This window comes from Botryllus schlosseri, unplaced genomic scaffold (assembly GCF_051294905.1).
Source record: "Botryllus schlosseri isolate E-star unplaced genomic scaffold, Bs_hap1 Bs53a, whole genome shotgun sequence".
Classification (NCBI taxonomy): Eukaryota; Metazoa; Chordata; class Ascidiacea; order Stolidobranchia; family Styelidae; genus Botryllus; species Botryllus schlosseri.
Genome location: NW_027648662.1, coordinates 1 through 10,667, shown reverse-complemented (window position 1 = coordinate 10,667; position 10,667 = coordinate 1). Strand labels below are relative to the sequence as shown.

Sequence of the window (10,667 nt, the reverse complement as noted above, 5' to 3'; positions counted from 1 at the left end):
CCCGTTTAATCCTAGCCAAGTCCCCGCCAATAATCACATCACCTTTTTCGGAAGCGGGAATATCTCCAAACGGATTGGAAAATCCATATTCGCCGTCATCACCTGCAACAAATCGCAAGCTTTACATAGTTAAACGAACAACGAAAAAAGGATGTTCGCATCGTACTTTCTTTATCCGGATTCTCCGGCTGGGTTCCGCATCTCCGCCGCAGTACCAGCAGGGATATTACAGCAAGCACCACTACAAGAATCGCAGAACCGCCGACCACAAAGTAATACAGTGTGTTCCTGTCCGAGCCCCGTCGCGCAGCACTGAAACGGGAAGACCCCGGTAAAAATCCGGTCGTGTAACCAGTCGCCATGAGGTCACACGCCTCCTCGCACCACCCAGGCCGACTGTTCCTTGGTTTTGGCCCAGGTTTCGTTGCTGACTACGCGGCAAGTCACGTGACGGACGGCGGCGTACGTTTCCTGTAGGAACGCGCGGTAGTCGCGAGGGCGCAATGGAGAGCTGAACGGGAAACGGATTGGTGTGTATAGCTTGCAGCACCGGCGTAGCCGCTCATTTCTTATGCGGTAATGTTTGAGACAGCTTGTACCACGCATGTTAACAGTCCTTTAGGCAAAACAACTTAATTTTTGAACTTAGGATTTTGTAATGTGGAGAGTAAGTAGCTTTAGGGCATGCCACAATCCCCTTTGTGAGTTGTTATTGTTGTTTTTTGTTGTGATGTTAATACCACAAAAATAGAATAGGCCTACAGCTCATACCAAATCAGCAGGTCGTGTTGTTTTCGGCATTTCGGGAACCAAAATAAGTGTAAAATCCCAAAAATGAGCTATTTTTTGGTATATTTGGCACCTACCAGAATATAGATGTTTCTGAAAGTTTTAAATAGAAATGTAAACAAGTATTGAAACGAGTCTGCATGAAGCGACAAAACAAGTGTGTAACGCTAAATTCCTAAACTAAGGCCTGTGAACCCTTCGGAAGGCCGCGGTCTACCGTCCAAGAGATCTATGTAATGAAAATAGTCGAGTACTGATACCTGGATTTACAATATACTGTTGATTGATCAACCCGGGTAGTAAATGATATCCAGCAAATAGAGGGATGTAGCTAAATGCCAAGGAATTTTCCTGTCGTCACCTCTCGTGCATTTTTGTGACATCACGAAGCCGACACGCGCGACCCTTGCTGTATTCAAGTCGACGCGTATATAATCCCATTTACTTTCAACTTGTTAATGAAAATGTCAGCATGTCGTGCAATCACGTTGGACAATAGCAGGGTTACCATGCGTCCTCATTTTTGAAGAAATGTACCCCTTCGCCTAAATGTTTTTTAGGCCAATATCATATCGTTAAAAAGTGGGTAATTCAGGTGTCAAGTCAAAGCGCAGAACTTTTTTAGTCAACACAACATGATTTCCAGTAAATATTTGAAACCAACTTTCCCTATTTCAAAATATGGTAACCCTCTAGAGCAGTGGTCGGGAACCTTTTTTGTCCGAAGAGCCATATTGACCCCATATTTTCCATCTTAACTTCCAACGAGCCATACGTTTTAATCAACTAATACGTCACAATTGAAAAATTGGGACGTCATGTTAGCGTAAATTCGTCGACTTTCGTCAGTTACACGGGATCGTAGGTTCGTCTTGACGATATTCTTAAATGCGAGGACCCATGGGGGACATAAGTAGGCGGAGTCAAACATGATGGTCACTACACAGCAGCATGCATACCAACTGTAATGTGTGATGCGTCAGTGACGTGGTTTCAGGGGTGGCACGTGAGGCAGTGCCTTACCTGTCTACTAGATTTTGAACATTTTTACTACGAAAATCACGCAACTTACCTATTTATTGTTCGAAAATATAGCGTGAAAGGGGAGGTAAGACATTGGTGAGGCACGGCCGGGATTAGCATAGCGCAATTCATCGTAAATATCATATACTTTATAATAACTGATAACACTTGACTGGTCAACACATATTTTAGGCATCCAAAGTAAGAGTGTGTTTGGTGGTTCTGGAGGGCGCTGATTCTGAAAATGACCTTGGTTTTCTCAAATTGGCTCTTGTTTTGTAAATAACCCATGGGACGACATGAGGGTTCTTCATAGTCAATTATTATCTATTGAAGTGCAGTATAAAATTAAAAAAACTACGATTTTCTTCTTGCCAAGTGTATTCAATGGTAAATAGAGTAATTTTGGACTTTTTGAGGGGTACAAGAGCCAATCTCTAATTACTAATGTAATATTCATAATCAGCAACCTCGAAAACCCCAGAAACGGCTTTTAGATGTTCTGCCCAATTTTCTTTTCGTTCTGTTGACCAGTGTAATAATTGAATGTAATAGCCGCACCGATTCCGATTCGATTTCTCAATTCTCAAAGTATTCGTCGGTAACACAACGTTGTGCCACACGCCTACATTTGAACAGCAACTACAAAGCTTCGTTTTCAATCAAGAACGTGGATCACTATGGCGTTGTTTGTAATTTGAATTTGTAATTGTGAATGTCAATTCCACGGAGTTCATTTCTCGCCGTAGATCAGGAAGACAATGTGTATTTGAAAACTGCATTGTCATACAGGCGTCGCCTTGTCTGCTATTCTCATTGAGCAATCAACGCATCGTGCAATCCGAGATTTCGTGGCGCATGCGAGACGAGACAGCAACTTAGATTTGATGATTTTGAAACGGGGTCCGAGCCCCTAACCCTGAATACGCCACTGTATTCACCTCTCAAAGACATGTTTATACTGCCACAAGAATGATTATACTGGTCGTGCTGAAGATTTAATAACAAGTTGCTGCAATATTGATCAATTATGCACAAAATTAGAATTTTCGCAAAGAGCCATACTTTTTGCCCAAAAGAGCCATATATGGCTCGCGAGCCATAGGTTCCCGACCACTGCAGTCTAGAGTCTAGACCAGGGGTTCTCAACCTCAATATTGTTTCATATTATATTGCCACTCGTGATTTCTAACCATCAGTTAGCGAGTGAAGGGCTGTGATTCAAACGTATCAGTAACGATTTTGAATTGTTATCGTAAGCGGTATTGTGATCTGTGTGAAATGCAGGTAATTATGCACGCATATCGAATCGCTATTCGAATAAGATAGTGCAGAAGCAGTTGGTCGGTTTTGTGAATTGACTTTCAAACATCGTTGTCAATTCGGTTTTTACTACCGCTGTTTGATGACACAAAGTGGATACTGTCCTGAACGTTTTGCGACTGTCGTATGATAGATTACACTGTGCGGCGTTTAACATCGGTAATTCGAGTATACAGATATGAATTCCTGGCAATGCCAAATCTGCCAAAAATAAAATCGGAAAGATGCCAAAAATAAGCTATTTTTGGTAGTTTTGGCGTATGCCAAAAATAACACGACCTGCAAATCAGTGCCCAGTCTCATGATGAAATAAATGTCTGTACACCAACCTTGGCTCGTTTCGCTGTACAGTTTTCATAAAATATTTTCAGTTGAATCATAAGGTAGGTTCGAATTAGCTTACTGGCATTTCGCTTTAATTATCTATAGTCTACGCAATCGTGTCTTCCGATTACATCCAGAGGACAGGCATGTAGCGTATGCTACTGCGTATACATATGAGATACATACGCGGAGCCCTTTCCCGTTGCGTTGTCTGCATGTAATACGGAGTCCTGCTGCCAGCGTTTTTCCAACGGCACGACGAGGGTGGAGTTGAGTTGAATCAGATATCCGCCACGTTCGCGCTTCACATTTCTTGTTTCGGAGACATTATTTATCGCTTGTCCGTCTAAATACAACGCACGTATCGTAAACGGGTGAGTGGCGTCTCGTGCGGAGGTGGTCAAAGTAGTTAGTGCTGCCACTCAAGTTGGTTTAACGCGGTAAATTTCTACTCAATTACAAGTAGAAGCAGCAATTTACTGGACATGTTAAAAAGTAGGTTTGATGGGGACAGTCATGCGCTTTTAGCAGTTGATCGGAGGTCATTAACTTTCGAAACTGTAGTGTGCATCTTCGTGACCAAAACGATTAATGACTCTACAAATTATGAATATTGAGCTATCTGCAACGTCATATTCTCCACACCATCCCGATCCGGAAATTTTCAGTCGAAGCCAGGCATGGGGTGATCGTGATTAGTAATCTTAATCGATTGCAACATGTAATTGTAATCTCAATCGATTTTAATTAAAAAGAAATCAGTAGTAATCGATTCTTTTGTCAAAGAACTTTGTCAGACTATGACAGTGGTTCCCAACCTTTTTGTCTTCATTCCCCACTTCAGATTTATTCCGAGCCTTCATTCCCCACCTGATCCGTAACAGCACTTTGTTAGCCCCGTCAAAGAAACGTTGGTATAGGGCCCCCATAACCCCCTCAGCCCCGCTGATCCTGTACGCTTTTCCCCTATTTCGGCTAAGCGCGAAAATTATATATAATTCGTGTTTGAATCGGTCAATATGATCGGGAATTGCATATATTTTGCTATCCATTTTTCATACCCTCTCTCCTTACGTAACCAGATTTACTGGTACAGCTGATGGAGGTGTGTTGGAAAAGGTAGGACCCCTAAATAAGAATTGAACATCTTCGGGCGGACCCGTTGGTATATTTGACTTCGTTATATTATATGCTATATTCCGTGACCTCCTATATCTGCTACGTCAAAAGATATGGAAATCACCAAAACTAAAAGGCACACACGATTTCAAATTGGTATTGGTAAATTGGTAAATTGGAAATTTTTCCCTGCGGGATGGCATTTGTCCTGTGGGGCTCACATCGCCAGGCAGGGACATTCGGCACCAGCCATTTAGCCAATTAAAAATATATGTATATTGTATATATATCGAAGTTGTGGGTCACGACAAGGGCATTCCTTCTCGGGTAAGATCTTCTCGCTGCTGATCGTTCTGGCACACTTCTCGGAGTTGCATGTTACATGGCCTATAACTTCATATGCCTTGGTGCGTCGTGGCGCAGTAATAGCCGAAGCCGAAGTCTCAATTTCTATAAATTCTACGTATTTTCGTGGGGGAAGGGTACCCAATAATTAGATAATTGGCAATATTAAATCGCGCAACCAGCGCGAAATTTGTTTGAAAAAGTGGCATGAATTTTCAAAGATACTTAAATTTATGTTAATTCATGAAATAAATTTGGGCCCCTTCGAGCTCGCCCCCTCCCCAATTGGGGTTTCGGGGTGCGGCAGTTACGGTCCTGTTCCCCACTACCCAGCACTTTTGTCATTACAGAGCAACTATTTGCTGGTTTGACTACACATGACACACAACCACAACAGTACGCAAGACAATCGCCTATAACTGCAACATAAAACGTATTGTGAACCGATACCAGTAACGCTTAAAATTTCGCGAAAGCGTTTTTTCACGTCAAACTAGTCGTGCTGGATGCGTTTGTGACTGGCCATCCAGAGTTAAAATGAGGTGTTGTGAACAACACGCAATAGAGAGAGAGAGAGAGAGAATCTTTATTCGTATACATTACATATCAACATAACACTACAAAAATGTCACTGTGAAATGCGACATGCAAGGTAGAATTCTCGTTACATATATTCCAGAGCAGTTGACTGGTAACGGTAATTGCGCATGTGTCTCCGTGAATATGTAGACTTTCCTATATATAGTAGGCTTACCATATTTTGAAAATCTAAAAAGAGGACACTTTTTCAGAAATTTGAGACTTGCAAAACCGGAGAAGAATTCTCTAAAATCAGTGAATTTTTCCCACTTTGTGTTCGGTTGACTAAAAAAAAGGTTAACTTTCCGCTCAGAGCTCAAAATACCGTTTTTCTCTCCGCATTGCTAGGTGGTTGACTAAAAAAAAGGTCAACTCTTCGCTCAGAGCTCAAATCACCGTTTTTCACTCCGAAATACCCGCCGGAGCGTCACTTCTGTGCTCATTTACGGCATATCACTCGCATTTTGCTCTAAATGTGACCTAAGTTTTCAAAAAAGAGGACAAAATCTCAAAAAAGAGGACAAAAGGGCGTCCTCCGAGGACACTTTCAAAAAAGTCAAAAAAGAGGACAAATCCTCTTAAAAGAGGACGTATGGTAACCCTAACGGCCTAATATATAGTTTTGAACAAATGCGTCCAGAAACCATTGAATTCCCCACCGTTTGGGAACCACTGGACTATGATATAAAGTGAACAGCTGATCCGGATGTACGATTACCACTGGTTTAGATAATGTGCTTACCGAGAGTCCATTATATTTGAAACCCAGGCGTGGCGTGATTAGTGAAGCATAGTATCTCCGCCTCCTTTTCTGACCAATCGTATTTAGTTAGTCCATGGTTCGGGGCCATCTCAATAGCGGGAGGTACTGTGAAATGGAGAAATGGGCATGAATAAGTTTTAGCGTGCTTTGCAGTTAAACCATATCAATACAACATTTACGGTCCATTACGACCATTCGATATTTCACGTACACCATATATATGACCTTTTGACCATGAAGTTTATGTGAGTATATATCGGTCTTATCGGATGATTAACCGGATCAATAAATCTACTTGATAGTAGCATCATAGCGTCCTATATGGGGTCAACACAGGCAAATCTCACGCCTCAGGGAAATTGTATCACGTCACGATTTGCATTTGGCTACAGGCAATTTGACGGTCATTTTTGTCCGGCTTGCCGAGCATTAAAGTTGGTGAAACGGGTATCAATCGAAAGCGGACTCTGCACTGATTACGAAAATATAAATTTTATTCCGCTCGTGGCCCTGGAACTCCCACAAGCAGCCTGGAATTTTTCATTGTTATGGAGATTGGCATTGGGACGCAACAATGCTGTCTGGCTCTTTTTCTCTTGAGCTACTCTCTCGTTTCGCTCTTCCCTGGTAATTGTCTGCCAATTGTAGAATTCAATAATGCGTTGATGATGGATGCAAGAGATGACGTAGCAGTGCTAGTTTACACATCGACAATCTAGTTTACACATCTACACATTGTAGCAGACCGCTGGTGACAGTGTGACAGTGTCAAGTATCAGTGGATCTCAAGTCACAGACAAAGAGGTACAGATTTCGTTTATGTTACGTGGATCGACCTTATTCTCACGATCAGCGGATCGACGATTCATGTTGTATTATGTCCCAAGCTGCAGGGTTGTAACCAAGTCACACGGCTTCGAGTCACAAGTCAATCTCACTTTCATCTTTTTGACTCGAGTCAAGTCGAGTCATTTTCAATTCCCACCGAGTCAAGTCCGAGTCCAAGTCAGCGGACAGAGGATCGAGTCCGAGTCATGGTATTATGACTCGAGTCCGAGTCCAAGTCATTGTGTTGACGGCTCAGTTTCCAGTTAAAGTCTTCCTAAACCCACTTTTTAAACTCTGTTTGGTCATGATATTGAAAGGTTCGCATTTATAATATATCAACTTTCCTCACTTTTAGCAGTTTCTGGTCGCATTTTCAAGCACCAGTACCAACAAACGAAATCTTAATAGTGTGTTGGCTTCGAAATTACAATGAAATGTCGGTCTTCGCCGTCTGAATCTCGAGTCAATGATTTGCTTCGAGTCATGCGCAATGACTCGAGTCCAAGTCGGGTCAATACACAGATTGACTCGAGTCGAGTCGAGTCATTTCCGTATTTTGAGAAAATGACTCGAGTCGAGTCGAGTCATCCGAAAATCGTGATTCGAGTCTGACTCGAGTCGAGTCATGACTCGAGTCATTACAACCCTGCCAAGCTGATATACGCTAATAACTGACGTATTTCAACAAAAGATAATTGGTTTTATTTTATTGTAAATATATTATTTAATTGCATATTGAAGTTCTGTGCATCCAACATATCCCGTCAATGTGCGGGTATAATTCAATATGAATATATTGTTCAGTCGCAAGTAAATTTTAAATTTTAAATTCCATGCCCAAATCCATATTCTAACGATTCTTGAAATTAAAATTCGATTTTCCTAATATTGGGTGGAAATAACCAACCAAACATTTTCGATGCGTTCCGTTCACGAACAGAATGGTGGTGTGGCTGTCATTCATCGCGTTGGATTCGATATCGAAATACTGTGTCGTATTGTCGATATAAAATGAGATTGTCATTGTTAAAAGGGAACGTGGTACACCTATATTTATGAAGCAGTATATTAGGTAAATAGGTTGCGCTCGCATATAATATCGTTGACCTGACCGGCGATTTTCGTGACGCCTCGCATATTTTGTTGCCTTACAACGCTCGTTTTTAACACTTGGTCATTACAGGGGAGCAGCCTCGAAGAAAAGAAACTCAAACTGGACAGGTATGCTTTGCCATTCGCTATTCTATCCCCGATCAATTTGTAGTGGTGCTGTTTCGTTATTCTTGCGTTTGAAATATACGTGGCCAAACATCGCTTATTGAGGTATCTCTAATATTGCTTTCAAAACTACATTGACTGGAGTATAATTTATTACCTTGCAGGAATTTCGTATGCCCCTTATCAACAGAGGTAACGGCACAATAAGAAGCATATAGAGCGAAATTCAAACAAAATCCAAATTGGCAAAATAGGACGTAACAATGCAATGATAAAAAGGAACGGTAGCTGGCCAAAGTCAGCTGTACCGGTACTCCGGTAGTCATAATAAGGGGATAATAGAGAATGAAATTATACAATACTCAGAAGACGTTACACAGACAATCAGCGGAATATATTAATGGAATATTGAAAGATTGTATACAAACTCTGTATCCTTTTTATGGAGCCGTTAATTCTTGATAAGGGAACCCGAAAAGTCACCGAGGTAATAAATTCTACTGCAATGAATGTAGTTCTGAAAGCACTATTGAAGTTGAGTGCCGCCAGTCACATATTTGAGGTATCTATGCATTTTTTATGACAGCTATTAGGGTTACTAACATTTCAAAATAAGTATTTTGCAAATCACTCAGCCTAATCCTCAAATCGGAATTTGACGAAACCGGACCAAGACGGGGCTCATTCACTTCAGGGATATATAGTTCTATATATCCCTGATTCACTTTCGGACCACAAAGCTATTTTCTCCGTAAGGCTGCAATGACTTTGGTCCGAAAGTGAACGAGCCCCGTAGGTCTGTCAATTACATGTTCCGAAATCATATCGGAAGTGAAGAAAATGTGTGCCGAGCCGATTAAGTTACTGAAAATTCCTGTGTTCGCGGACTCACCAAGCACCTTCAAATGAGTGCGCGGACTCGGGGTTGAGAAACACTGACCTAGACCAACGTTTTTTTGGGTTGGGGAGGGGGGCTGACGAAGTGCTGTTTCGGCGCTGCGTAAAGGTAAATCTAGACCTGAGCTGTCGTGAGATCCATGAAGCACTTTCTAAAAACAAAGAGTTGCTGGAACAGATTGTTTCTGGCGAAAAGTATGGAATGCCTTATGCCACGGCTCATATAATTACAAAGTATGCACAAAAACGCTTTTTAATGCTAATCTAATTTTCGACTGTCCTTATTTTTGGGTCCATGTCGATGGCAACCCTGCATATAAGAGTGCTGCGTGATAGTGGTATTCATGACCTGCATTATATAGTAGTAACGTAATCAGTAATCACACATATAGGTACCAATACTTGCAGTTGATTACAAGGACACCATAGTCAATGATGATCAAGATTTGTTCCTTTCAGTTTTTTCTCCCAACCTTGGCTTCCGCCCAATACCACAATCTCGGACAGTTGAAATTTGAAAGGCATATTATAGGTCTAATAATAATAAATGAGACATTCTCTCCATGTTGTCCAAATACTGTAATGAATAGGAACATAACTTTTTGCATTGACGAAGAATCAGTTGGTACATACAGAATTAATTAAATTAGATAATTTTCTTACGTTTTTTCTTTGTCTTCACCTTGAGTCTCCATTGCTGGACTGGACGGCACTTCGATCACAAACACTGATCTTCAGACAGATGAATTATTCCCACTCCCAAAACTGACTTCTAAATTTACAACAAGAAGTGTATCGCCTTCATTTCATGCAATCAAGCGAACACACAAGAAGATGAGCAGCTGCTGTCGCAATCTTTTGAGGTCGCTGATTCACGGAGCGTTCTGTGATTTCTTTTTTTGTTGTTGTTATTTCTCATCAAGTGCTGACGTCATACGTACTGGCTGTCAATCAGAAATGTGTAGTGGCATGACGAAAATTAAGGAGTAGTTTGAAGAATTAACGTCGCAAAATTTTTCCCGTTTAAATTGAATTACATCAATCTTGTATGAATTTTATTGCTCAAATACTAAAGTTGCGCGAAATCTTTCAAGTTGTCAATTCCATTATAGCGACCTTTCACCCTTCTTGATGAGTAGACGTTTTCATTCGTCGGATTCGCGCGCAGCGGCAGTGTCTGCTGCAAAAAGAATTACGCGTGTCTTATGACTGTTGTGTATAGTGTATAATGTATATGCTTGAGAACTCATATTCTCTTCATGTCTCGATATGGTAACGGAGCATCGATAGCAGCTTTATAATTGACCACGTGTTATTCGTTGACTACAAAAGTAAATCGCACGGTCTCGCCAATGAAGTGAGGACTTAATTGTTATTGAAGTTGAAACTGATTGAGCTTTTTGAAGGCATGTTGAATTGTCTCGATCGCAAACGTTTGATTACATGCATGCAGTTTTGT

At 41.3% G+C, this 10,667-nt stretch overlaps 1 long non-coding RNA gene across 1 annotated transcript; it reads right to left on the bottom strand.

Annotated features, from left to right (window-relative positions):
* Positions 1 to 377: 377 nt before the first annotated feature.
* LOC145432641 (uncharacterized) lies at positions 378 to 6,376 on the bottom strand. The gene is made up of 3 exons (XR_013912912.1): positions 6,245 to 6,376; positions 3,646 to 3,805; positions 378 to 511 (listed from the first exon to the last, which is right to left on the bottom strand). It is a non-coding gene; the product is annotated as an uncharacterized LOC145432641 (long non-coding RNA).
* Between the last annotated feature and the right edge of the window lie 4,291 nt (positions 6,377 to 10,667).